This window comes from Dermacentor albipictus, chromosome 10 (assembly GCF_038994185.2).
Source record: "Dermacentor albipictus isolate Rhodes 1998 colony chromosome 10, USDA_Dalb.pri_finalv2, whole genome shotgun sequence".
Taxonomy (NCBI): domain Eukaryota; kingdom Metazoa; phylum Arthropoda; class Arachnida; order Ixodida; family Ixodidae; genus Dermacentor; species Dermacentor albipictus.
Genome location: NC_091830.1, coordinates 19,845,470 through 19,873,277, shown reverse-complemented (window position 1 = coordinate 19,873,277; position 27,808 = coordinate 19,845,470). Strand labels below are relative to the sequence as shown.

Below are 27,808 nucleotides of genomic sequence, written 5' to 3'. Positions count from 1 at the left end.
AAGGCACTGTTACACAGTGAACAGCTGCTCACTTAATGCCTGCAATGGGCAACATAAAACCTTGGTTACATCACTGGATACGACGGTATAGCGTAAGGGCATGAAAGCGCATGGACTGTTCCTGTCATCCTATCCAAAATATCAGCTTCCAATGCAGAAATGTTGTAGAAATAATAATACCCTAGATGTATCGGAAACAGCGCTTAATCGAGTCAGTAGCCTTGAAGTTCTCGTTTCTCCGAGGCATGCGAATGTGACTACACTTTACCTATGCCGTACTCATGTAGCAATTCATACCTCATTAACACACACACAGACGCATATATAGGCTTTCTCCTGTCAAGCTGTCAAAAAGTCAACAACTCGTCTAACTTCACCTCTTAACAAGCTTGACCTCTCAGCACCCAACTTAGTCCCTCATAAAAAGAAGCACGAACCTGACTGCAAAAGAATGCTCCGACATTCAGGAAATAAGCACTATACATCACCTATAGGTCATTTCAGTATAAGCACTTTTGCCACCACGTCGAAAAGTCATCGGAACGTATCAAGCATGTTCAATCGCAAGGAAGTTTCCTGTCAAACCTTCTGGAGAGGTGAACAACCGGAACAGTACGGAATAATACTCGGCGTCATGAAAAAGATCCCTCGCGCCAACCGCTTAACCTCGTGGCACCTCCGGAGACCTTGTTCCCGAGAAGAGAAAAAAAGAAGGCGCACACCGGACTATCTGAAGACTACGACGTCCTTCTCCAAGGATGCATTCTACATCGCCCGGGTCATTATATAAGCGCTTCCGCTGCCACGCCGGACAAGCATCCCTGCGACCGCCTGCAGCTAGCGCTCACAGGGCTTTCCGCCCCCCCTCCCCCTCACCCGCTGCTTCCCGTTAAGCAGTGTGTGTGTGTGTGTGTTTGGGTGCGCGCTGAAGAAATCGCTTTGGAACGGTCACTTAGGCGCCGTTTGACCGGCACACAATGGGCCATCAGCGCCACGCGGCGTCGGCTCCCAAGTCACGCTCAGGTGATCACAGCGACCAGCTGGGAGGGACCGCTGCGCCACTGTCCTCCCCGGAGTGTATACACACTTGCTGAAAAATCGGCCGCCCCGTTTTATACGCCAGCCTTCCCGGCACTCTCCCATCTCTTACCTGCCCTTTCCACCGTCTCCGAATCCCTGTTGTCTTCCAAGGAGATGCAAGAAGTTAAGGTGCCTCGATGTGACCCCCCCCCCTACCCCCACCCCCTCGCCGCTCCGTGCATCGAGGCACCGTACAAGAAGTGGGCACGCTGCAACGCCTGTGAGGCACGTTTCTCGATCGCACGGGATCGCTTGGCCCCGTCAAGAACTGTCACGTCGGATTTAACGCCCATTTCAAGTTGATTGATCGTTCGATTACTGCATAGGACCGACAAAAGAAATGGAACATTTCAGCAGAACTGGGCTGTGAGCTTTTGAAAGAATCAAGGGCGTGCTTCGACATCCTGTTAACTAAGTGAAGGTGTGCTGGAAGAATTTCGTCAAGGTGAATGATATAGTAGAATGTTCTGTTTTTTTTTTTTGCAAGATGAAAATGGTTATATTTTACGCCGTTGGTTTTTTACCAAGGCATTTTTTAAATGTTTCGTCAGAGGCGAGTTTAATATCAGCTTATGACAAGTAACACTTTCTGTGAGGGAGGGGGGGGGGGGGGGCGCTTACGGTTATGTGGGCATACACTTGTTCGGGTTCTCATTGTTACTTTAACCTCATTTGCACTGTGTACTTAAATATATGAGCTTGTCTTTTCATGTTTACTCTGTTCGCTACTCAATGCCTGCACTTGAATACCTGCACTTGTAACCAATGCGCCTATGAATAAATACAGATCGCGCTATTTCTTACACGCGATTAAGCCTCCTAACCACGTGACGAACGCGTGTCACCTCTATGCTCATTTACGCAAAACCAGGCAGCCTTAAGGTGAAAACAAACTTATATTTAGATGAAGTGCAGAAAAAGGTTCGTTATTTTCTCTGTAACCATGGAATTTGTCCAGATCTCGAGTATACTTGGTAAGAAACTATTGAAACCCACTGCATGAGATCTCACAGCTCGGAATTCATTCGCGGTCAGCACTGCGACAAAGCGATGGTTCCGTGATGTTCCCCCCATATGAATTCGCGGTAAAGGCCGATCGAACTGGCAACTTACATTAGCCGCGGCTTATGAGCCAACCAGTACCACAAGCCAATCCCACAGTTATGGCCCGAGACGGGGCTGCCATCGTTTATCGTGCATGCCATGTGGCAGCCCGTTCGCATCAAACTGCCGCAACGGACAGGACAGAACAACAACAATAGATTTACGGGTCCGGATGCTGCTGGAGAAATAGAACAGGGCCTGCGTCTCAGCTGAGCGCGCCGGAAACTTCGCACCTGTTCTGTACTCACGGGGTTGCTAACAACGCCACCTCGCGGAGGCGCCCTCCGAAACGGACCGGAACCCACCACCTGCTGTACGGCTAACACGCGTGCGGAGGGAAGCAAGGCGCGTGGTGGACGCGTGTGCCCCCTGGCGGACCGCAACAGACGGGCACCTGTTGGCATGCGGCTAATGTTGAAGCAGAAGCTCGCGCGCTCGTGCCGCAGCCAAGACTAGCCAAGCGTGCGGAAGACGTCGTGGCCGCCGTGTTGGGGAAAGGTGTGTGTGTGTGTCTGTGGGTAAGGGGGGAGGGGTAAGGGTAAGACTGCTCGCGTGCCGCGGTTGACACCTGTTCGCCGACGGCTGAAAGCTGAAGTGGGTAAAGAAGAGGTCTCATTCGCGTGTCTCTAACTCCCGGGTTAACGGTCTGGCGAGGCCTAGCGATTGAATTAAGAAAACCTACCAAGCTCTTTCTGGTTCTGCAACCATTTTGTCACCCTTTATTATTTATTTCTTCCTTTGCTTACTTGTTTATCTGCTGATTTATTCACATATTATATTTATTTATTTACTAACTTATTCCGCTTCTAGAAGCAAAACAAAATAAAGATGTCTGACTGTAAGCCGAACCCCGTGTTATTCTTGGGTCGAATTCACCAAGCCATTCGTTCGTACGTGCTGTTTCCCATTGGACAAACGCCTCGCTAATAGAAAAATAATATACATTAGTGTACACTATATATTATTATTATACATGTGTTCCCCGGCATTGCAATGGACTCGCAGCTGCTCTTAAGAACAGCTTTAAAGGGATAACCCTTTGTGAATGCGGGCCCTGAGTGTAGTTCCTAATCTTCACATTCTTATACATCACGTATTCTTCCGTTCTGAACATTCGCGTTTGCTTCAACTCAGGAATTCACTGTTTGAACAACCCCTGCTATTTCTAAAGCTCAACTGATTGAGTAGTTAAACGGGCCCAACAAATACCGTCACAGGAGCTGCCCCACGTGCAGGGCCCAAACTCTGTTTGGGTTGCTTCGTACGCAGCGCCGATAGCGTCCGCGGACTTGGTGTCCTTTGCTTTGAAGGCTCCCTAGTTTCGCTTATCATTGTCAGCCGGCGCGTCAACAATCTGGACGAACGTCAGCGCCCGCCTGAACTTTCCAAAGAACGCTGTTGTTGTGGCCCGCGGGCTGTGAGAAATCAAAAACAGAGGAGCCAGGTACGACTGACGGCGACGATCCATGGGGCTTCTCGCCCCGACTTCGACAGTCGAGCTGTGAGCGACTCTGTGAGGGACCAATACATCCTTATGAAGCTTTCTCAATCCCTGTCCTGCCTACCGGGATTCGGGCTTTCCAAACAACCGGTGTTTTGGTGGTCCAGGTGCGTGATAAACAAGAGACAAAGATGAGCCAGATACGATTGCCGGCGATGATTCATGGGGCTTATCGCGCCAACTTAGACATGTCCATCATGTCATTGAAGCTTTTATATCACTGTCTGTAATATACCTACTTTTTTATTGCCTAATCCCTGTCCTGCCCTCAATGTAAACTTCCAGGAAACCCTGGTATCTCACATCTATCAGGAGCAGTGAGACGCTGGTCCAAATGCAGAATAAAGATGTTTATTATATGTATATCTTCCTTTTTTTTGTAGTGGAGCACCCTGGCTTAATTTTGACGGCATATCTTCTTTATTATTTTTGATGACCATTAAAGTTTAGCTACACGAGCCTCTTGCCACAATCTGTGACGTCACAGTGGCGCAGAAACTTAAGGGTGGCGTCGCCACCTAACTTTTTTTAGTTTGTTTGTTTGTACTGCGTGTTTTCTGGCTTACCATGGTAAGTTCCGTTCAATATGCATTGAGGAATGGAACTTGAAATATCAAGTGCTTTGGTATCAAAATTATTGTGTGAGAATCATCAACGATGATGATGGCGACGTTAATAACAACAACAACACGATTTCACAAGATCATACAGTCTGTCCAACCTCCATCTTTCGATTCTAACAGACATTTTACTAATCTTTTTCCTCTTATTTAGTACCTTACTTTGACAAACGCGATTTTTGGCCGATCCCCCAGAGTGGGTACGTGCCAGTATTTCAAAGGTTCTACATCTACATATATATCTATAACAACAGGATAGCAGTGTCTGCTGCGAGAGCTAGCTACTGTTCCAGTAAATGAGTTCGGGGCCGGATGAATCGCAAAAGCCTGCTGGATATTACTATTTCGTGGCACCCTCACCTGCGTTGCGCAATGTTTCGTCACGTGAGTGGCACCCCACATTATGTGGCTGCACTATACAGTTGCCCCGAGATCGCGGTTTACCTGAAGCACTTTATGTACAGGCTGCAGTACGGTGCCTCCACCGCTTATACCCTACAAAAGCGTGCCGAGAGACGAAGAAAGCGATAGCAGTGTGTTCAGTGCATGGGGCTGGTGGGTTCATCCTTAGAATAAAAACAGGAACAGCGCAACACAGGACGAGCGAGTAAAGATCCCAGGACAGAGCGCTGTGATTGTCAGCTGTCCTGTTTTTATTCTGAAAAAAGCGATAATATTGCATTCCTGCTTGGTTTGAGAGGAGAGAGAGAGAGAGAGCAAGGACAGGAAAGGCAGGGAGCTCAACCAGACGAGCACCCGGTTTGCTACCCTACACTGGGGGGAAAGGGGAATATAAAGAGGAAATAAAGGGAGAGAGTAAGCACTGAGCGCCTGTGGGAGGGACACACGATACGCACCTGGACACCAGCAAGAGAGTCTTCAGCGTGGTGTCCCGAACCTAATTAGCCACTTTTGCACGCTATTATTTATTTGCTTTGCAGCATGACGCTCGAACGCTTCAGGTAAGCGCGAGGACGTGCGCGTATACAGGCGGCAAGCTCTCTGGGCTGGGAAAAAAGACGTCGTCAGGCAAAACGAGGCACACGTCGGACAGGCCTTGACCCTGCGGCGAATTGAGAAAGGCGTCCAGTTTGTTTTTTTGGTCGTCGAACTTGGCTGAAGCATCGGATCGGCCAAGGTCGTCGGCTGCCGTTATAAGCAGTGCGCGGCCTCCTCGCAGCGTTTCTTGTTTGCGTTTTTGTTTTTCGATCCTCGGCAGGGCAAGTCTGTTTCCTCGGGGAGTACGAAACAAAAAACGCGTTGCACTCCTCGCTTTGCGATCCGGATCAATTTCCCATGGGTCGCGGGCGTGTGAATCTGTCGGTGTGTGTGTGTGTGCCAGTCGCACGGATATGTATTCTTGCGGGTGTTTTTGTTTGTCGAAGACTCCGGAGAGTTGTTTCTGCGCTCTCATCAGTGGGTGTGGGCGATGCGCTGTCGTTTGTTACCGCTCGCACTGACGACAGGAAGTGGATGAATGAGCGGTGTGTATGCAACAGAACTTAAGCGAGACTTGAGATTGGGCTTGATTGTACTCGACGACTACTGAACTTAAAGCGCAACAGAGACAGTCTGTGTTTGTCCTGTCGTCTCTGTCAACCCCCTTGCGCTTCAAGTTTATTGGTCAGTAACAGAACAGTTGGCCTCAAATGGTTTCGGGAGACGAAATTTGCGAAAACAAGTTGATAGAAAGCTAAATTTTCATTTAGCCTGAGCAGATAGCCAATCAGAGTTGTTTTCTGTGTTTGCGCCATAGTTAAACTATGTTTTGGCGCTCATATATAGTGTCGTCATCTGCTCGTTGTATCACGAATGACTGGTAGCACAATTACGCGTATATATACATATATATATATATATATATATATATATATATATATATATATATATATATTTTTTTTGCGGAGTTATCCACGTACTCTCGCGTGGAAAAACTGGGGGGATGAAAAGCTGCTGCATGCTCACAAAAGCACTCCAGTGTAAAGCCAAAACAACAAAGCAACATTACGAAGAAATTTTCTAATTAACCTTTCAAGTAATAAACGACAACACTTATAACGTGCAAGGCGGCAGTGCAAATAAAAACAAAACACTATCTACAAAATGCTTTCTACAACACACCAGTCTGTAGAATAGTTTCTGCAACGTAGAAAGTGGTCCATTGAATTAGACACGCTGTCCCTTCAAGAGGGCAAACATTCCCGTTTGTCGTGGAACCCGCGTGCTGTGACCATTTGTTGTCGACTTTATGTGGGCGCCTTTCGAACAACCCCCCGCCCCCAATCTCACAATCTGAAAGCAATGTTTTTTGAATCACTAACGTGCTCACGTTTGCTCTACAAACGGCAGTTCTCCTTGGTCTCTGATTACCTGGAGGAATCCACTTGTGGGTGAAAGTGTGCTTACGCAGCCTGTATTTGGCGACTCTTTATCCATAACTTCCTGGTTGTTGACCACCTTCTGGTACGTCGCAGGCAGTTGAATAGGCCTGATAATACAAGTAATATACAAAGAAACACGAAGGAACACTTCTACAATGTTTGAGCCGTCCTTAATCGTACTGGTAATATATATGTTAGGGGGAGAATATGCTATAGGTCGCAATTCGGTGCGATAACGAAAAAAAAGAAAGTTGGGAAGTTGTGTTGATTTCATTTTCTTTGCAAAATTATCACGTATGTTTTCCTCAAACAATATTTATCGTGAATAATGTTCAAAATTGGTCCTGCGTAAGCCCGCAAGTTGGAGGAAAGCTCATGAAAGGGAAGAACTGACAACCACCCTTCTTGTGGCACGAAACTACCAGGGAAATCAATATGGGTTTCTCAGAAAAAAAAAGGACTTGCAGTTGAAGAAAATGATGCCCTGGTCCGGGGATTTGAACCCGGGACCTAAGCCATATAGTGCTGGCTCCTCTACCATCTGATCTAACTATAAGGATAGCTAATCACAGAGCACGGGCGAAGTAGCCAACAACTCGAAGCACTGGAACACTGAATAATGTTCGTTGTCCCTGAACAATGTGTTGTCGGAATCGTTTTATTATAAAATTCAAACGGAAATGAACGACGGAAATCATGGAGTTATGAAATAAAGACTTTAAATGCTTTAAATGTATGTATAAATTGACTGCTTCTGACAGGTGGAGTTCTTAAATTGGAGGAACCTTGTGTTATGGACACAGTTCGTAGATTACATTAAACTATAGTGTTTAACGAACCGTAACTCCACAGTAAGTTATGAGAGACGTCGTAGTTGAATGCTACGGATGAGTTAATTAACTTAATTATAAGTAGACCAGTGTTGTTTGCAACACGACCTCATCAAAATACGACCACCACGGCCTGTAAATCTAAGCTGCGACTCCGCGCTGAGCAGCATTCAATCCACTACTTATTCAAAGCTGTATTCTTGGAGCAGATGCCTTTCTTCATTGCGCAATTCAGTTTCAACTTTCACGAATTCGAATCAATCACTCGGTCGGTCGGCCTGTCGGTCGGTCGGTCGGTCGGTCGGTCGGTCGGTCGGTCGGTCGGTCGGTCGAGTCCTCATTTCACCTCCAAGAGAGAAAGGGGGGAGTCACGAAAAAGCTGCTTATGAACCCTTCGACGAATCCCGGCCTTCACAAACCTAAGTTCGTGCGCCTGTTAGTGTCACCAACATTTCCGAGTTCCCGCGTCGTAACCACAGGACAGCCCGCGGGGAATAGCTAACAAAAAGAAGAAGAAAAGAAAGAAAAAAAAACCGGCCCGGCAAAGCAAAAGTGGCCCGATCGCGGGAACGTCACACTCGACGGACGCGAGCCCCTCCTTGCGTGAGCATCGCTTCGGAATCGGTGGGTGAACAGCGAGCTCCGCCCCATGACACGACGGGCGGGAGTGTGCGGCGGTCATCGGCTGGCATAATGGCTTCCCCGGAAAACAGGGGCGCGCGCTCTTCGTACTTTCGGCGGTGGATCTCAGGCATCTCCCTCTAATAGGCACCACCGAAACTGCCAATGCATTCTCTCTGCACTTTCCCGGCTGCCTCTCCTAGAAATAATAATAATAAAGAAAATGCTGTGGCGTAATAGGAAGGCGAAACTTCTAGTATACCCCGCTCTCGTTTTGGCCGGGACTGCTGCTGACGCAGGCGAGCCTCTGCCACAGCAGTTAGCTGTCGGCATCCTATACGTCTTCTAACCATCACTATACCCACGGCAGATACGTAATCGTGGTACAGCTGCCTAAGCGCAGATGATGTGTGCCCCTTGTAGCATATAAGACTCGAGTGGAACGGCGTCGTGTTAAGCGCATTTTGGTCCACTATGTAGTTACGTCAAAACACCAGGCATGGACCGCATGACGGGTTTTTGTGGTGTCATCGGGTTAGGCGGAAAGTGGGGGGAGTTGCGTGCTGTCGCTCCTGTTTGGCTGCAGAATGCGAGCAAGAGTTCGGGAGAAGCAGTCACTGACGACAAAAAAGAAAGCGAGACGGTTTTCTCGGTAATCTGACTGCCCCTGATTCACACAACAACAAAAAAACTTTTTCAATGCGCAGATGTTTTGAAATATCGAAGCGCAGCAGGTTTACCACGTCCAACCAGGGCTGTGGCATCGAGGAAATCGTACAGGGTTAGACAAAATAAACATAAACCATTTCGTCTATAGCCTCTGCAGTCAGTCGCCTTTTGGGAGTGGTAACAGCTGTGCCACTTGTTGAGCATACCGAGAATTCGCCCACGCCATAAATAACGTCCTTTCAGAACACGTGGGTAGTTGCAGCTCGATGTTTTTCCCACTGGACATTGGTTAGGCAACAGAACTGATCTGCTCTATTAGCTAAAGTCGGCCTTTTTCTTCATGAATCGTGAAAGTGGTCTTCAGTACGTTTTATAAGATCCACAATTCGGTCCACTTATATATAATCAAGCTACCTTAATTTCAACATTTGTTCGATTTCATCGGGAATAAATGCTCGGTATGATGCATTCCGTAAAATATTTTGATAAAACACATTTCGCGTGGCCTTCTTGTCAAGCCTAGGCTGGTGTTATAACGTAACACTTTTTACTGCGAAGCTGTATATGGCTAGCCGATTCGTCCGTCTGTTTGTCGCCTCTACGCCGAAAACCCCCCTGGCTCAACCCCATGCGCAGAACGAAAAAAAAAAAAGAAAGAGAGGCGCGCCATTGGTTACGCCAGTGTTGACGTCGTTGCTCTACGTCACCGCCGACCACGCGTGCAGCAGTTTCTCTCCGGCTCCGAAATGGGTAGGCCACGCCTCATGCGCATTCTTTGAGGAGCAGGCAGCTTTTGATCAGCAACGCCGGGAGCAGAACCGCGAACGAGTCCGTCTATGCCGCGCCGATGCCGCGCCCGGGCACAAGAACAGGCTCGTGCAACTGAGCGAAAGCTGCAGCTGCGTACCGAGGATCCGGTAGCCTACCAAGCCGTCGTTTAATGAACCGTTGGGATTAACCGAGTGAGGAACAAGGAGGCCGCGCGTTTCAGCTTCGCTGATTAATCATCTGTACGGGGTGCTTGGGCAGTGATTTTTCTTTGTTAGATTGCATTCCTCTTTTTACCCTTTACCATTCACGACCGGCAGATACCGGTGATAATGAAATAGATTTGCAACAAAATATGACATAAATAATGTGGTCGGAGCGCTGCTCAGGCTACAGAAGAATCGTGACAAGGTATAGCACTGGATTGAAATCGTTCCGTCTTCCCGCGCGTAAGCTATACTGTCAGGTCTGAAATACTATATAAGTGCTTCATTTAAGGCTGGCCTAGTCTGTACATCAAGCGCACGGTAAAAAAAACAGTGAAAGAAATGATTACGCCTATTAGCAGGAGTGCAGTACTTCAAGTTTGTCCCGCAAGTGCAATTTCAAGTTCGTTCACTTAGGTGGAAAGCCACGAGCGTACCAAGGCATACACACGCGATCATTGCACCGCTCTAACACTGAAAACTAGCTTCAAAAGGGAATTAATAATTTTCTACTTGCCTGAAGGTCATTTTTGAACATTTGAATTTGGCGGACAGCGTGACCATACGCAGTAGGTTGTCAAAAATTAAAGTTTTTCTTAATATGGCAAAGAGTGCTAGTAAAACTTTTGTAAAGGGATCTGCGCAAGTTTAGCAGCACGCATTCATTGCATTTGTGCGTCTCTAAAACTCTTTCTTTCTTAATATTCGTTAAATCTAACCTGTGGATCGCAAGGGGTGGTTTCCCTGCGGTACTTCCACTGCTTTATGCAGTTGGGCCGATCTGTGATTGTTATTGTTATTTTTCGGGCGTTTCATTACTCGCACAAAAACTTCACATGCGTTCGTGGTCTTCGAATTCCTTAGCAGTCATTTTTTTATAGTGCCATGTTGTACTTTCATTTCTTCTCTGCCCTGTGACGAACAGTACTCAATACCTTCCAAAGTTCCTGTCTCTTTTTTTTTTACTTGTATTAATAAGTAATGCGTCTACAGGTTTTCAATAGACTGTCTAAATTTTATTTTAAGTAGAGCAATGATGTGCTTCAAGCAGAACTTTACGCCTGGAACTGAACGGAACGATTTCCCCCATTCGAAAAGGAGAAAAAATTCAACGTCCCCAGCACGTCACTATCTGACAGCTATGGTCGTGCCAGGAGTTCTCCAGATCGAGGCAGGATGCTCGTTCCACGTATCAGTATCGGCAAACTCCTTCAATGTGGAAGGAAGAATTGCTTCACCGCCATGGCGCGTTATGCATTTGCGCCTCTCCACGTTGCGTATTACTGCGCGTCTGGACACCCGCACGAACGCGCACGCCAGCCATTCATATATAGAGAAACACCCGGGCGAGCACGTCAAGGGCATCAGGGTCCGGAAGGAAATGGCCGCCGCGCGACAGCGCCCTCCGGTGGCGATCGGCGATGTCTCATCGCGGAAGAGAGATTGTTCGTGGCAAGGAGGAAAGGTTGTAGTAGAGACTTGGCGAAGCCTTGGGCAACACTTTTTTTGCGGAAGCCCGGCATCCTCCCGAAGGAGAAGTGGCGGTTGCGCTAACTGGACCGACCCGGATAGGGGAAGCTAGAACTGCACTGGCGACGAAGAGATAGCTATAGTTGTGCTGGCCTGCTGGGAGGAGGAGAGCGGAATTGTCGGCCCGAGTCGCGACTCAGGATATCTCTGTGTATATGTGCGTGTCGCCGGTTCCGCGTAGGCAGCCGCCACGCGGGCTCAGTGGCGCCGGGGCGTTGCGCGACTCGAGCACGAGGTAGCGGGCTCGATACCCGAGCCGTAGAGGCGGCATTCCTGTGTGGGCGAAATGCAAGGACGCTAGTGCACCGTGATTTGGGTGCACGTTAAGGAACTCCCGGGGATGGAAATTAATATGGCGCCCTCTGCCCGCAACGTCCCTCACAATGAGTTCGGCGCAGTTTCGGGACTTTCAACCCCATAATTAATTTTTTTGCCAGTATCAGCCGAAAAGAGAACTGTTATAGACACCACAGGGTTTCTTTCAAAAATCGCTAGAGGGAAATTTGGCGCCAGTGTCTAAGAGAGTGCAGAGGTGACGGTTCAGCGGTCGCCATGGAAATGGAAATGATAGTTAGCATTAGATGGATATGCCTGAACTCCGACGTTATGGTTACAAATAGATTTGTGACCTTTGCAAATCGATCATTTTTCGACGAAATATCAGCCTATAAATGCAGCGATTCACATTCGTTCTGCGTGCGCGCATGGTACTCATTTCCTTCATCAGTTCAGAAAAAAAAATGCGATTGCTAGTAATTCAGAAGGATACGCTGTAATAAATAATGATACAAGAACTCTGAAACCACATGTAGGAATGTTAGGCAAATGTATGCGCAGTCACTGACGATTTGAATACGTATGATTGACTGCGCGCGAGGCTTTCGTGCTAATATATTCGCGGCAAGAAAGAAGCTTGCGTTCACAGGAAAGTGACAGTGCAAGATAGACTGTACGAATGAGCCGCAAAGAAACTTCACGTCTCCTCATCGAATTCTTAAGAGAGACTGGTTTGATGGACATATGGTGAAACCCTTCAGCGTTATTGTGCGAGACGCTCGGGCGGAGCAATTGCCGGCCTTGTTCGCCAGGCTAAACCCGCCTGTTGCTACAATTCACCACCACCACCACCACGAATGGCTAGCTAAACCGGCTGATTTTCTTCACCTGCTCACGAAAATAACCAGTCTCTGGGCGCTTTATGCTAGTTCACTTAGGACTAACTGGGTTCCACTCATAAAGTCAGCAACTGTACTAACCACGATTGTCGTGGTAGCAGTTATATCGCAGTGCCATAGTTCCTTGTAGCAATTTTAGAGCGTAGCTCTTAGGCGCCCGTTCCTCTGGCGTCCCTCGGCGTAACCAAGCGAACGAGCACAGCGAAGGATGAAAGAGCGAACGCTGAGCGCAGCGGAGGAAGGAAAAAGACAGGGGGAAAGCGGAGGAGGAGGGTATGGCCAAAGCGGGAGGAAAAAGAGCGTAGTGCAGCGACGATGGCTACGAGATGGCGCCAGAGTAGCGCGCGTCGTCTGTATAGAAACAAAGCGCTGCATGAGTGGAGGTCTGTCTGCGGCGGTAGCTGCGAATGGTGCCCACGTGTCGCCCTCACGCTGCCACTTGCGATCTCCAGTTCAGCTGCAGACAGTAGCTCCCATACTTCGCTCCGTCTTCACCGTGCCTCACAAGACAGTCCGTCCGTGCCCCCCCCCCCCCCCCCGATATGTCGCGAAATGAAAACACGTATACAGCTGCGCTCGAATTTCGCATGACGGAGTATCGTAACTGCGGGCGAAACTTTTCGAAGAAACTTCGTGCTTTCTCTTCATTCTTTATTTCTCCGTTTGAGTAAGTCGTTGTTTCTGCCACTGGGTGAGCATAAACGAACTTACCAATAACAGGGCCCTTATTCACAAAACGCGCTTATGCGAGGACTGTTTGTCAGAGCAAATTCCAGCCAATCCTGGAAGTATTATTAGATAAGGCTGCCGGCCAATGACAAAGATCGAGCCCACCGAAACGAGAAGCTTTGTGAATACGGCTCCGGAAGAGCGAAATCATGGCCTCCGATTTTTGAGGGAATCTGAGTCTTCTGTGAGCTAAGTGTCATGGGCCCACCTATATTGCGTTGTTTTCTTGAGTACTCAATTTTTCATCACATTTAATTACTTGATATCTTCCAGGATATTTGTTGTCTTGCCATTTCTCGGTCACCTCTTTGTTTGTCTTTTTTTTGTTTTTTTTTAAGCCGTGTCAGTCATTTCCTATAATTGTGAATTATGGTATGCCTTTTTTCAGCACCGAAGTATAGGGTGCATGAAGAGTAAGCTACGAGAACAAATCGAATACGAATAAAGTAATGTCATAAAGCTAATCTAATTCAGTATAGAGTACTTTTCGAATAGTTTTCGAATGATGATAAGCCCTTTTCCCGATCGATCTAAAATGATGTTCGCATTCTAGGTAGTATTCATAACGTTGGCAAGTTTCTGTAATTATATGGCACGTTATGAAGCGTGTTTTATCGAAAACAACAAGTGGAGCGTTAGGAACAATTAAGCAGCTCGCTGGTGAAGGACTCTTCAGACACAGCGAATGATCATATTAAAGAAGGTCAAGCTTGGCTCCCTCCTCGACGTAGCTTGCTGCCTTACGCAAGTTCTGAAGTTTTATGCCTATACTATGTACATGAACGCCAAATTAGCTTACTTTCGCTCCAGTTTTGTGTTTGATTGTGTGCTGTCGGCGCTTTAAAATGTTCGATAACTATTCGAAAAGTATCTGTACTTATGAACAGTAACTATTCAATTAGGAGGCCGCATAGAACAGCAATTATTAAATTCGTTATTCGAAAGTTTGCATTATTAGCGTACCACCTGCACACGAGCCGCATATGAGTAGAGCTAACACAGGCCTCGCATCAGTCTGGTGCATCAATTGTTCTATTGTGCCCGATTTACAGCGACATCTGTAGCTGCGCGCGCAGGAAGCCGCAGATAGCTACAGTGATAGCTGAAGCATTTGGAAAGCGATAGCGACACTCTTACCCCCGTATTCTCGAACAATTCTCAACCGAACTGACCACAGCGCCATCGCTCGACTAAAGAAGACGTCGTGCTTATAAATAATTGCCGTGGCGCGTTGTTGGCACTGCACCGACCACTTCTGGTGAGGGGCGACACTGCTGTTCTCTTTCTCGAAGATTTGTGGTGCAGCAATAGCCTGGAAACAACTCGGCACGCCGTAATGGAATGCCAAGATATTCAGCCAGCGAGGTGCACAGGCAAGAACCACCTTACAGTAGCGTTGGGGTTCAAAGAGGTTGAAAGGATTTTTAACTGGTCACCAGTCGTGATAGGTAAGAGACGCCTGGAAGTGCTGGTGGAAAAAATGCAGGGAAGAGACTAATAGAATCGGAGTCGCCGCAAGGGTATCTATAGGTAACTGTATTATATAGACGTAGAGGTTTCAGTGATGAAAGATCTAGATCAGATAGGCAAAATGCTAGACGGCGATAGGTGTAGTAAAGCTTGATTAGATCAAGCAGACTGGGTGACTATTTGTCGCCACCTTGTTTCAAAGGAGATGCCAATAAGCACCCCATCATTATCGTCATCATCATCATCGTGTGAGGTGGAGGGTTGAGTGTAGGGACGTTCTACAACGCAGTCATTAAAATGAATCTGCACTTGCTAACCAACCTCTTCCCTGCCATCATGATTCCTTGGTAGAACTCGCTAGACAACCCCATCTCTCCCCACTCCAGATCCATACATAGCCAGTCTACACGACGTGAGAGACATCTTGTCGTTATCGTGATTTGATCGCCGTCGTCATACTGTCGCAGTCGTCACCGACTGTACTGTTATCGTCGCCGTTCCTGTCGTCAGGTCTGCCACTGCTGTTTTGGGTAACACTTAAAAACTTCCTTGCAGCAATCCGCTTTCGCTCTGGTAACGTGAAACTCAGTCCCGCCGACAATTCGTTCAGCTTGTTCCATCGACTCTGCTTTCTTCCGCGTGTGAGCGTGCCTCTGGCTTCAAGACAAGCCCTTTCTTTCTCTGTCTGCACACTCGAAAAGCGCCGCCGGAAGCAAAGTAAGGCATGTTCAGCTTCACCATCGTGTACACACTAAAGAGCGCTGGATATGCGCCAGCTTTCATTTCGACATGTAATGGCCGCTGGCCGACCGTAGAGCCGCGACATGGTGCTAGTGCTCCAGTTGCTGTGACGCTGAAATGTGGTATCGTATTTACTCGGTTTTAACACACCCCCAATTCTAATGGGCACCCTACATTTGACGGCCACAAGTGAAAAATGCCATGCTCTGGATTGCAATGCTCACGCAAATTTTCGCTCATGAACAAGAAAGTACAAAACGGAACAGGCTTGATTATTTCCTCATCATATTTTCGCGGTAAGAAAGAACAATTACTGCGGGAATTGCCTGGTGGGGTTTTAGCGATAACGTGTACTCATTCTCTCCAGTCGCTCACACACACACGCAGATATATATATATATATATATATATATATATATATATATATATATATATATATATATATATATATATATATATATATATATATATATATATATATATATAATAAATCTCAGCAGTCCTCAGGCATTCTCATATTACCCCCATGCATTCTACAAAAGAAAGGACAAAAAGGGGCATCGAGTTTACTCCTTTCAGAGAGTAACTTACCTGCCACAATCACTCGTCCTCTTAAGGTGTAACTGCGAGGCGATGCACTGTTACTCCCCCAAGCAGTTATTCTTGCAAGGACTAACAGTTGCTCTTTTGAGATGCTCCTCAAGGGAGTAATGGGAATTATTTCGATGCTCTTCAATTAAGTAATTAACGACATTAGCCATTCATACGCTTATGAAATAATTGTTGAGTTGAAAAAAAAAAGAAAAAAGCGCCCCAAAGTAGAATTCACATTCGCATCTTCACGTTTACGAGTCGGGTCCTCTAACCACTACAACACGGCAGCTCGTTTGACGGTACGGAATACTGAGAGCACGATAAGCAGCTGAAGGCAGCTGCGGCAATACAGCAGATACTCGACATTTAGTGTATGCTATACGGGGGGAGAGTCTAACGTTGCGTGTACTTGCAATCATATGCGACTTCAAAACGAAAGATGCCCGATTATTCTTACGATCATTTAACCTGAGACAAACCATGTGATGCACCTGTTGCGTAAACGGAACGCGCAAGGCGGCAGAGATGGACGACTTCTCTGTCGCTAAGCGTGCCCCACTTGAGCTACAGATTGCTGCACTCTCCTTCGGCCTGAAGCAATGTCACCAAGACGAAGGCGATCGGTGAAGTTTGTCGATGGAAGAATGGAGATCAAAGACGCATCTCGAGAAAGACCATGCACTGTAAAATAACCTTCTTCATTTGTAAAGGTCTAAAAATGGGCGACGGGAAAGGCGTCGGGTTTTTAAGGGTCTAAATTATTTGACAGTGTACGGCGGGGACTTACGCCGGTGAGTTTGACTACTTATTGACCTGTTTCATTCCTGCATATTTGTTCCTAATGGAAACCGGCGCTCGCTTACATGATCTGTGACGTGCTATACGCCACGTGACTCAAGCACCAGTCATCTCAACGAGCTAGTTCACGTTGGCGTGAGAAAAGTATACGCGAACGATTGTGGCCTAATGGTTAGAGCAACATGTTTTCGTGCTGGAAGACCGAGGTTCGAGCGCAACCATCGGACACGTATTTATTTCTCTGCTTGCGAGCTATTCAGAGAGACAGCAAAGGCGACAGCATCGAGCAGCACCGAGCAGCAGTGCCACGGTCAGCTAAAAAATCCGGGAGAGTTGCAAAGAAAGCTGCGTTTATAAAAAAAAAAAGGAACAGTCATACGAAAAGCCTTTCTTCCGCCACGTACTATGTCCAGCATCTGGAGCTTGTCAGTCGAGGCGAACAAAGCGTTGTTCAGGCCGTGGAACAAAGCTCAACTACGGCCTATTCACCTTGATGCCGGAGGAAAAATAGGGGGCGTGGCAGAATCGCGATGCACTCTGGCAGTGTGTGCGTGAGGCGTCTATAGCAAGTGCGTGCTGGATCGCGAGGCCCGAGTGTATGTGCACCGTTCACTACGTCACTTTCCGAAGGAAAGAAGAAAAGAGTGGGCGACGGGTTCAATGCGACCTTGAGTCTCGTATAGGATGTACACGAAGGGCGCCGCCGGTGAAACGAGACGAAAGTGCGAACACAACAGAACGCGAAGGGCCCATTGCGATCGCATGAGCGGCGAGAGCACGCGCTTGGGCGGATGTGAAGGCAGGCAGCAATTGCTGTCAAATGAGTTATACACGCCGGTGGGAGACCCTGCAGGGCTTGTTGTTCAGGTGTAGTCGATCATTCACAGAAGTGCGCACACCTGGCTCTGTATACGGTGCTGTGCCAGAAAGTACGTTGCTCGCAATGTTGCCTCTTGGGTATCCATACTGCGTCGTTCGGTTATTTCAACTGTGACGAAGCATATGCTAAAGAGAAAACGAGCGCACGCGTGAGAGGAGACGTACAAAAGGAGGAGGCGTACAGTGCACGCCTTAGTTTCTCCCACTCGTCCAAAGGTCTCCGCCCATTTGTCTTGATTGTCTCCATTATTTCCGGCTCGACAGCTGGCGAGTTTTCATGGATTCAAAGTGAATGTTCAGAGTATGGCTGTAAATTGATCATCTTTTGCATTTAGCCGCTGCATAATCTTGCTTTGAAATGAGCACTTTTGCAGTTCCTCCCGTACGGAGCTAATTTATTGTCTCAGCAACAAGCCTCTCGCAGCAGACACTGCCTTGGTCTTGTTCCTTAGTGGAATGGTGCAACCTACTCTAAGAGACAGGTAACTTTCGATATGTCGACGATGATAATGATGATGGTGATGTGCCTTGAGAACATGGCTCGTACCCACAATGAGGTGTGGGCCATGAATCGGTTGGTTCTACCCACAGTTAGTAAGAGAAAAAGAATATGAAAAGGCATAACTGCGAATAAAATAGTCTAGTATGTAACTGAGACGTTAGAGCAAACGAATGGGCTATTATGTTTTAAATAAAACAAATAGAAGAGGCATTGAACAAATTGAGATGACAAGAATTTAGAAAATGCGTAACAGAAATCGCAAAGAATTAACATGATATACGTTTCATTCCTTGACTAAAATCAAACGCAGTTAAAGATCCTAAAACGCAGTGCTGAGGCTCTAAGGGAGATTAAATAGAGCGTTTTAGCTGTGTGAGCCCGCAGGCCAGCGTAGGCGCCACCGCATATGTTGTACCGCGCATGCGCACTGGTGTCTACGCTGGCCCGCTCGGCCCACTGAGCCCGCTGGCTCGCTGTGCTACAACTCTCCATTGTGCATCCCTTAAATTCAAGCCTAGTTTACCAAGCGGCGCTTCAGGAAGTTTCTTTTTTTCGTATTAAAAGCCGGAGGCAGATTAAAAGATAATGATCAATAAATTTATTTTCTGAAATAATTGGCATGGAGGCAATATCAGCAGCTTCTAAAAAACAAATTCTTCTGTGCCAAGCACACAATGTGGTCTTTTGCCGCTGCAGCCTTGCGTTTTACAGGCTATACTGTAGCTTCCGAAATCCATGCACACTTTCCACCACTCTCGGAGTCTGCGTGGCCAGCAGTACCTTGCATGCCCTAATTGCCAGGAAGTATTGCAGCGCGGCATATAGCGTGGCGGTTATCTGAGAATGAGGACGCTGACTTGACGACGACTGAACGATAAACGGCGGCGCCATCATGACGACGATGGCCCAGTGGAAAAGTCAAACGGACACAGAATTATTATAACAACATGGATGAAACGGGCTTGTATTTTCACATTCTGTTGTGGCGAAACAAGTGCTGAAGGATGCAATCACAATTTGCGAACGGTGATTATTTCGCGAATATTTTCGTCTTCGTGGTCATTTATCTGAGTCCGTATTCACAAAAGGCTCCTGCACGAAAATTGTTCGTAAGAGCAAATCCCAGCCAATACTGACATATTATTAGCGAAGGCTGCCAGCCATTCGGAAAGAGTTTTGTGGATTCGGCCCCTGGTCTTCTGTGTTCCCATTCTGTTCTTGTTTATTGTGTCGTCCTATGCCCTGTGCTGAAGTAAGTTGTCAGTCAGCGCCCGTGTCCTCTGCTCCCTAGTCCAGGCTAACCTCGCAAGCATATTCAACTTTAACGTCTGCAGGAAACCACCTGATCACGAATGTTTGCGCCCACAGGAATGCTGATCTTCGCTGTGTCCTGGCCGTGGATTGCGACCACTGGTCCCAGACAAACTTCAGGGCGGTGAGTAAATAGGCTGTCTTGAGGCGAAAAGGTTTGTAAGCTTTGATGGTGGGCATGGCCAAGTACCAATCGCATTTCTTGGCACTGCGAGCAATGTGCCTCACCTTTAAATGTGGCAGTTTACTGGTAAATGGACCTCTGTAACTCGCTTAAATATCCAAATTTATCAAACGAGCTGGATGAGGACACCTTTGACAGTCATGTGTGCATAAACATTTCCCTGCAAACCTACATACTAATATGAGCTGAAATCGATGGAAGCGGATTAACTGAGCGTTCGCGTAAAATAATTGTGCTGAAACGTCGACAGCCTCGCGGCCGGTGCAGGTGTGATCGAGACGTTATTGAGAGCACTGTTATGGCTATAAAAAACCATGTTCAGATTGTGCAGTGTGCTGTCTTGCAGACAAAATGACAGCTTGCTAAAGAAACGCTGTAGCCTAATGATCAGTAGAGGCGGAACAACGTTCCACTTGAAATTGCGCGCGACACTCTTTTGTATCGAATTCACGTGAATTAGACAATCCCATTCCGAGAGTCATGGGAACGCAGTTGCATGACCGACTTCTGAAGCTATACCGAAGACAGATATTAGGAGCACGTACGCGCTTAGGAAATGTCCGCTAAATCCTCGAAATTGAATCGTAAAAGTGTTGGTTCTTGAACACGTTCTCAACAGAAGTCAAAGGGAAGCAAGCTACTGCATTTTTTTCAGATTCGCTGCACAGTTCATTAAACATCGGTATCCGTTCGTTCCGGCTCGCGCAAGCAGCGCCCAATTTATGCAAGATTGGCCATGCATCGAAAGCGGAATCGTTCATTTTGCGACTTGATACACTTCCCCGGTGCAAAGGGCACAAACCGAAGACACGACCGATACTGATGGAGGGGGCCGGTAGGGAGAAGTGTCTCAGGAAAAACGGGGGTGGCTGCAAGAGGGGGTGTCGCAAAGGAAGGACTATATAGAGGCTGTAGCTGAGGCGTGGTGGAAGGTTACAGAGCTTTCCCACGAGTGATCGCTTGACCAGCCATGCGCGAACTTGCTCTACAAGGTGGAAGCTCGTGCTTCGGCCGCCCCCTGGTCGCGCGCGCACGCATGTATATACGGGAGCAACATTTCTGTCTCGTCAGGTGAGAGCGGACGCCATCTCTAATTTAATCGACGACGGATCGGGTGCACATGTGACCACGCTTACCCCTGCCCCCCCCCCCCTTTCCCGCCCCCTCAATCTCTTTCCTATTCACCTGCGCCCCCTAGCGGTGCTGACGCGCGTCGCCGTCGCAGTTAGGCCTATAACTGTGCCGAAGTCACGCACTCTGCACGGTCATTCCGCTACTGCGGCTTTGAGGGGGACACGCTTCGATGGTCTTCGTCGCGGAGAAGTGGCGGAGAGGGGAGGGGGGGGATTGAATATCCTCGCTGTACCGATTCGTTTGTCGAATGGCATTCGGCGCGCACCACTGTAACGCCTGCACTGTAAATAAGGCGTGAGTCAGCTTTTTTGGCCAGGTGCTGCTTGTCGTTGCTGCAGCACGAATGAGGAGGGCTCAAGGACGCTGGGGCTTGATGGCACGTGTGATGACTCGTGTGTGATCCCGGATTCAAGAAAGGGTTGAACATCCTCTTTCTTCTTTCTTTTTTCTTTTTATTCGGATAAACTCCACAGTACCGCTATCTCGATTCGGTGCGCGCTTTGATTGTCCTTTTCCTGCGCCTAGGTGCACTGATGTTGCTGCGGCGATTAGAAAAATGACGAAGCTCCGAAATGTTTGTTTCCTTCGAGGCCGTTCCTCCTTGCTGTAATCTGTTCAGTGTTATTATTGCTTCTATTTTTGCTGTTGTGAGGACGGCCACCCGACTCTGTTTCCTATAGGCCAGGAGCCGCACAGGAAGTTAAAATGCTCTTCCTGCGATTAAGGACGCTAGAGCCTGTAGTTCAAGGGAAGTTCCGCGGACAGTAGCGTGCGTGGTGTCAACCAAGAGAGAGAAGCGAGGGGAGTGCCTTTTGTAAAGAGGAAGCAGCGAGCACAACAACGACGCATGCGAGCGCACGGCCTGGGCGTTTATGTGACCGAAATGTCATTGCCTCAGAGAGTGCTCAGAGTGGTGTACACGCGGATTCTACAGTCAACAGAAAAAGAAGGGAAAATGAAAACGAATATGTGGAGTTAACTATACAAAAATCTCATCGACACAATTGTGTGTGTGTGTGCGTGTGTGTGTGTGTGTGTGTGTGCGCGTGTGTGTGTGTGCGTGCGTGTGTGTGTGTGTGTGTGTGTGTGTGTGTGTGTGTGTGTGTGTGTGTGTGTGTGTGTGTGTGTGTGTGTGTGTGTGTGTGTGTGTGTGTGTGTGTGTGTGTGTGTGTGATTCTTCAATGTGGCGCCTAGGACGAAGGCAGTGCATCATATTCTTCGGCCGCGAGTAACCTGCTTCCATGGAGGAAGGAAAGCTCAGGAGAGGACCCTGTCCTACCGGCTGTTGTGGACAGGGCTGGAGCCAAGTGAGATATCAACAGACGCAGCTGCTTACCGTGCTGGTCACCAACATGGCGCCTAGGATGACGGGAAGTGCAAGCCGTCTATATATTGCCTACCTGTGGCCGCATTCTAATGCAAAGGGAATGTAAAAAAAAAATGGGTACCGTGTTAGGGTGCTCGTTGAAGAACCCCGGATGATTAAATTTAATTCGTGGCCCTTCACTACGCCATCTCTCACATAGCCTACTGAGCCCACAACATCGGGTCTTTAAAACCACCCAGTTTAACTTCTCACTTCTACAGCTTCTGTTGTCGGGAACAGTCGAAACGCCGACACGTTGTGTAGAGCTTAGGCCTAGCTCGGTGTCATCCGCTATCCGCCCTTCACTACGCCATCTCTCACATAGCCTACTGAGCCCACAACATCGGGTCTTTAAAACCACCCAGTTTAACTTCTCACTTCTACGGCTTCTATTGTCGGGAACAGGCGAAACCCCGACGCGTTGTGTAGAGCTTAGGCCTAGCTCGGTGTCATCCGCTATCCCTTGATGCTGCACGCAAGCCAGCCGTTTCGCCTTGTCTTGAGCAAAAGGCATTCACCTGCGGCGCCTAAGCGAAACACTTTCCCAACGGCAAGCCTTCCCATCTGTTGTCAGCTTCTTCACTTATTTCTACGCGCGCTGCGGCCCCTCCAACGACAGGAAACCCGTTCTTACAGGACACACCGTTGCACGCTAGAGAGGATGCTGATGTCTTCCAGCCTGCTTCTTGACAGGAAGCTAGCTCTCCTACCAACTATAGCAGCGCCGGCACGTACGGGTTTAAATGCCTCGGCCAGAAGGGAAGACGACCGGGTAGGCGCAATTACAAACGGTCATTGAATCGCCTTCCTGGCCTCCGCATATGGTGTCCGTGCACGAGCAACGGTCAAGGCACCCGGTGGTGAATCTCAAGGCCTCTTGAGAGCAACGTCTTGTAGCGGTCAGTGACTAACAGGCGCTTCCGGCGCCCCGTCTTCTAACGGCTTGAACTTGGCGGATGCAGCTGGGGATGCATTTGTGCGTCAAGCGCATGCAGTTTAGAGAGTGTCCAGTAATCGTTTTAGACACTGCACGGGTTTCCTTTTTTACACTGTAAACTAATTCACGCCACCAAAGGTGCACGCGGGTGTAAATGTGTCTAACTCGCACCTTTATACCTTTTCAGGTGTGACGGGGTGACTTAACACATTTACAACTTTGTATACCCTTAAGGGAGCATTGCAGTGTGTATCGTTTTGTGTGGGCTTGCGTTTAAGGTCTGAGCATACGAAGCATTAATTTGTGAGGATTTCATACTTCACCATTGTATTCGTCACGACTATTTAGACCTGTCGCAGTGTGAGGCTCTCTACCAGAAATATCCAATTACACCTATCTTGCGAAAGCCTATTCTAATAAAGAAAACGCTATTCTAAGGAGCCTAAGGATGTGCCGTCGTAAAGATACGTAAAAAATGGGCCGAAAGAAAAAAGAAAGTTTACATTAGGTTGGTGCCCCTCGATTGAAGCAATCTTTAAGGTGACAGGGCAACCAAGATATAAAAGACGTGACTGTGGATTCAGCGAATAGGCAGCACAACGACCCCGGAATCTTACACCGAGTCATCTTCTAGAACTGAAATTTCTTTTTGTTCAAGCGCTGCATCAACACCAAGGCGCATACCTCTTATAAACCTGTCAGTTCACTGGTGCCCGTGTGCACACGGGCACCAGCGAACTAAATTTAACTCCTTCGTCTTTACACCAAGGGAGTGTCACTCCGTGTCACGTGGTCTCCCTTGCGCCAAGGAAGTTAAACGAAGATTTTGGCGAAGGGAGTTCGGCAACGACCATTACGGCTGGATGGAGTGCTCTCGTTTCCAGATAGCTAAAGCTACGCAGAAAACCACGCTATAATAATATCGTCGTAACTGGCTAACTTACAAATTTTAGCATTCTTATTTACTTATTTTGTGCCTTGGATTATACGAAACGTATTGGAAGTTTTTAATTTTGTTTTAAGGACACTAAGCGCCTGCATCATCTACGCCAATGCTTGGTCATGCTGCATGGGGAAATATCGCTCCACTACTGCCTTTGTTTATCCGCTTCGTCACTCACCTGGATGCAGGTGAGCTAAATGCGAACACGCGCACACGCTCGATTACACAGCACAGAATCACAACTCAAAGCGCACCGGTCGAACAACGTGACCCGCGCGCCCCTGCACGAAAGCAAGAGCGCAGTGTGGCCAGCATCACTTTCAATTTCCGCTACGAGTTTGGAAAACAAAAGCCTTGCGCTAACATACAGCAAACTTTCTCGCTGTGGTTTATTGAATAACATACTGCGTTAAAAAAAAAACTACCTATAGATTACTTTAACGGCTACTGTATATGTGAAGTCTACATGTCCACGCGGAAGTGAGCGCTGCAGCGCCGCTTGTTTCCCTTGCGGCGCCCGTCGAAAGCTCGCACTTTGCCGTGGAGCACGACTGCTACTCCACTGCCACAAATCGCCATTAGGGAGTTTCGCGCTCAACGGAGTTCGCGGGTGTCCGCGCAGCAGGGCTATTGCTGTTATTTTGGGAAGACGAGGTCATTGTAGCCTTGGTAGTTTTACCGCTACTCTTAGACGATGTGTCGACGCACGTATTAAAGAACGCTTGTCGTACCATATTGATTCTTCGTGCTGCATACAAGAAGCGTAGAAAAGAGTAACGACACATCTTAATTCTTTGTTCGGCAAACACGCAAACAGTAGCCAGCCCGTCCGCTGAGGACTACTATATACTGTTGCCGAGAATCTCTCCAGCAGCAGCAACGTCGTGAAACTAGCGGTGAAAGTCGTGCTTCCCGGTTGGAACTAGCAGAAGCGTGTAAGGATGTTCTCTGCGTAAGGAACGCGTGGCTCCACTTATGCATCTTCGTATGACGAGGGTGTCTCCCTTGTTGTGCACGGCTACTAGAAGAAGGCATAATGAGAGCACATGTTCCCACTGAAAGGGAGATTCGCTCTTCGGAGCACTTTTTCACTTTCACAGCCAATGCTAGCTGGCACCCTTCGTGCAACCCTTCACTGGTCCAATGCGAGCATCGGTACAATAAGTTAAAGGTTGTTATGAAATTTTTAGAAGACTTTTGCTTTCACATTATTGAAACATTAGTTGCGCAGTGCGAAGGTCCCCCCCTGAGTGTAAGTTCGTTTACAGTGTGCAGCAGCATGAACTGGGAAAAAAATGTAGCTCAGATTCTGCGGCACCGGCAAAGAGCCGCGCAGCAGTGAAGATGATGTCTTAAGCCCAACGGCGCCGTCTGGAATGTGCACGGATCCATCTCCAGCGTCCTTGAGTCAAAAACCGTTTCAACGGAATCGTCCACTCAATCTCCCTTTCATCTCCTTTCCGAAATGACTCCTTTAATTTTTATTTTTTCCGCGAACGGAGGCCCTCCCCCCCCCCCCCATCGTTTTGCGAATCCCTCTACAGGGAGTAAAGCAGAAAGGGGGGGGAGGGGGTTGCATGCGTGTAACGGAGATGGTGGCGGTTATAATGGGTCCCCCTTATGCCGTCGTTGGAACATCCCCGACCACTGAGCAACTGCCACCTCAGCGGAACACCCCGAGAGTCCTTGCTCGAAGTCTTGCCTCGAGTGCATTTCCAACCTCTCGGCGCGTCTCTTCTCTGTGCGGGTTCCCATTGATGTCGCCTCCAAAAACATTACAGTGTTGCCTAACAGGCCCGCAGCTCTTCCGTCACGCTTTTGCCCCAGTCGCCGCCGCCATGGAGAAACAAACAAATGCGAGAGACAAGTGAGAGTCCGTCTCGAAACACGAGAAGCGCACCTGTTGCTGGTCGCTGGAATGTGACGCAAGACCGGAAGCAGAAGTCATTGGCGTTTTGTCTTTTCATTTCCTTGGCGTCGCTTCAACAAGCACCCAACATTCCTACCGAGAAATAAGACCCGAGAGGAGGGAGGGAAGCATACAGGGCCTAGTTGAAGCCAGAGATGGGTGGGGATGGTCTTAGAGGGAGGATGTAGAAGATGGTTAAGGTGGTTGAACGTGGGCGACCTCCGAATGTAACAACGCGTAGAGGAACTTCAGTGACGTCATTACGAGCACGCCCCGGGTCGACGAAGGCGTCGACTCATCACCGGAAACGGCAAGTGGCTCCCCCTGTGCGTGCGGCTGAAAATAGCGTGCTGCGGAGATCGGAGCGGAGATGTTACACGGCGTGGCAGATTCTCTCCCTACCCATGTTTTTTTGCACGCAACGAAATCCCACGGGCAGCTCGTTTGCTTTTTTTGTTTTCGTCGCGGTTCTTGGTTTTACCGCATGGTGGCTACTATTCGCAGCGGCCCGTTTAGCGGTGCCACGCCATTTATTTGTCATTCTTCTTTCGTTTTCACGGTTATGAATCATTGGCTATGAATGAACGGATGGCGGAAGCTGCGTCGGGAAACAGGTGAATGAGAGTTGTTAAGTCGGCAAGAAAGAATCGTCTCGAGTGGTAAAGACAACAATTTAAGCTTGCTGGTTTTGTTCGAGACTATAGCACGGCCCTAGCAAGAAACAGGTGCAGACAAAAGAGGCTAACAATGGCCTTGACTAAAGAATTTAACATTTAAATATTAGTGCATTCTCCAGGCTGTCCCCTTCGTCTTTTGTTTCAAGTCTGCAGTAAAACCGTGTGCCTGATGCTTTCCTGTGGTCTCGTTCACATTATCAAAATGGGTGTATGGAAGTATGGTGTGGTGATGGTAATTAGTATGAAACTTTAGATGGCTGTTATCTTCCGTCGCGTTGCCTTCTCCTTCTTTCATCCAAATTTGCCTCGGCAACATTTAGTATTTGTAAGCATAATCTATGAATTCGTCTGCAAATGGATTGCTGCATGTGGCAAATATGGGACTACCAGCGTCCCTGGTTAGTGCTCTGGAGTGACAAGCTCCCTTATATGTACCTCTACTAATCACTGCTATGAGAAATTTCAGTGTACTAAGCCGCTGTACGTTTGCCGTGCCAAAAATAATCAACATTTCATTGTCCTTTGTGCAGAACATTAGGTACGCTGTGTTGCAATTTGACAGCTTTCCTTGAAAATCCGTCATTGGTTACCCTGGTTCTTTGCCGAGCCCCACGAGAACTCACGGCTAGCTCCCTAATCCCCCTCCTTTCATGACTACGTGGTGATGCTGAAGATGTTTGCCACGTTTAATTTACAAGCACTATATTTCACGCTGGGAGCAGTATACACTGCCCGACTATGCTGGGAAATCTGTAAGATGGGCAGGAAACAAAGCTTGCCCGCGAGCTAAGGTTAGAAAAAGTGTTTTTCCTTTCTTTGGCGCTGGCGAATGTAGAAAAAAGGAAATACAAAGAATGGTATAAACGACGCCCGCACTCCCTAACAAAAGGCGGCAAATTAGCTTTTAAGTGCCGTTTCGCGGATTGTGAGGGAGCTGAGCAATGCGACAGCATCGCTGAAGATCAGAATAGGGTAGGGGAGGGCACGTCGGTAATTTGTCTACATGTCCAAAGTAGAAGTTAACGCGGGGATGGGCAAAAATAAAGTAGAGCATGAAAGTGCTCCCCTGAGGCTTTCACGCGAGAGTATAGTTCGTAGAACGCTTGCTCAAAGCCGCCTCTGAGATAAAGACGGTTGGGGAAAGAGAAG

General features: G+C 48.0%; 1 protein-coding gene and 1 long non-coding RNA gene across 3 annotated transcripts in view; one reads left to right on the top strand and one right to left on the bottom strand.

Moving 5' to 3' along the window:
* The window catches only part of LOC139050663 (uncharacterized), a 239,044-nt gene extending 219,410 nt beyond the window's left edge, over nt 1-19,634 (top strand). The window contains exon 4 of one of the 2 annotated variants that reach the window (XR_011509001.1): nt 19,567-19,634. This is a non-coding gene — a long non-coding RNA (uncharacterized lncRNA). The remainder of the gene's footprint in view (nt 1-19,566) is intronic. The other variant, XR_011509002.1, reaches the window with a different exon arrangement.
* LOC135911482 (G1/S-specific cyclin-D2-like) overlaps nt 1-27,808 on the bottom strand; it is a 353,997-nt gene that overhangs the window by 141,805 nt on the left and 184,384 nt on the right. The window lies entirely within an intron of this gene.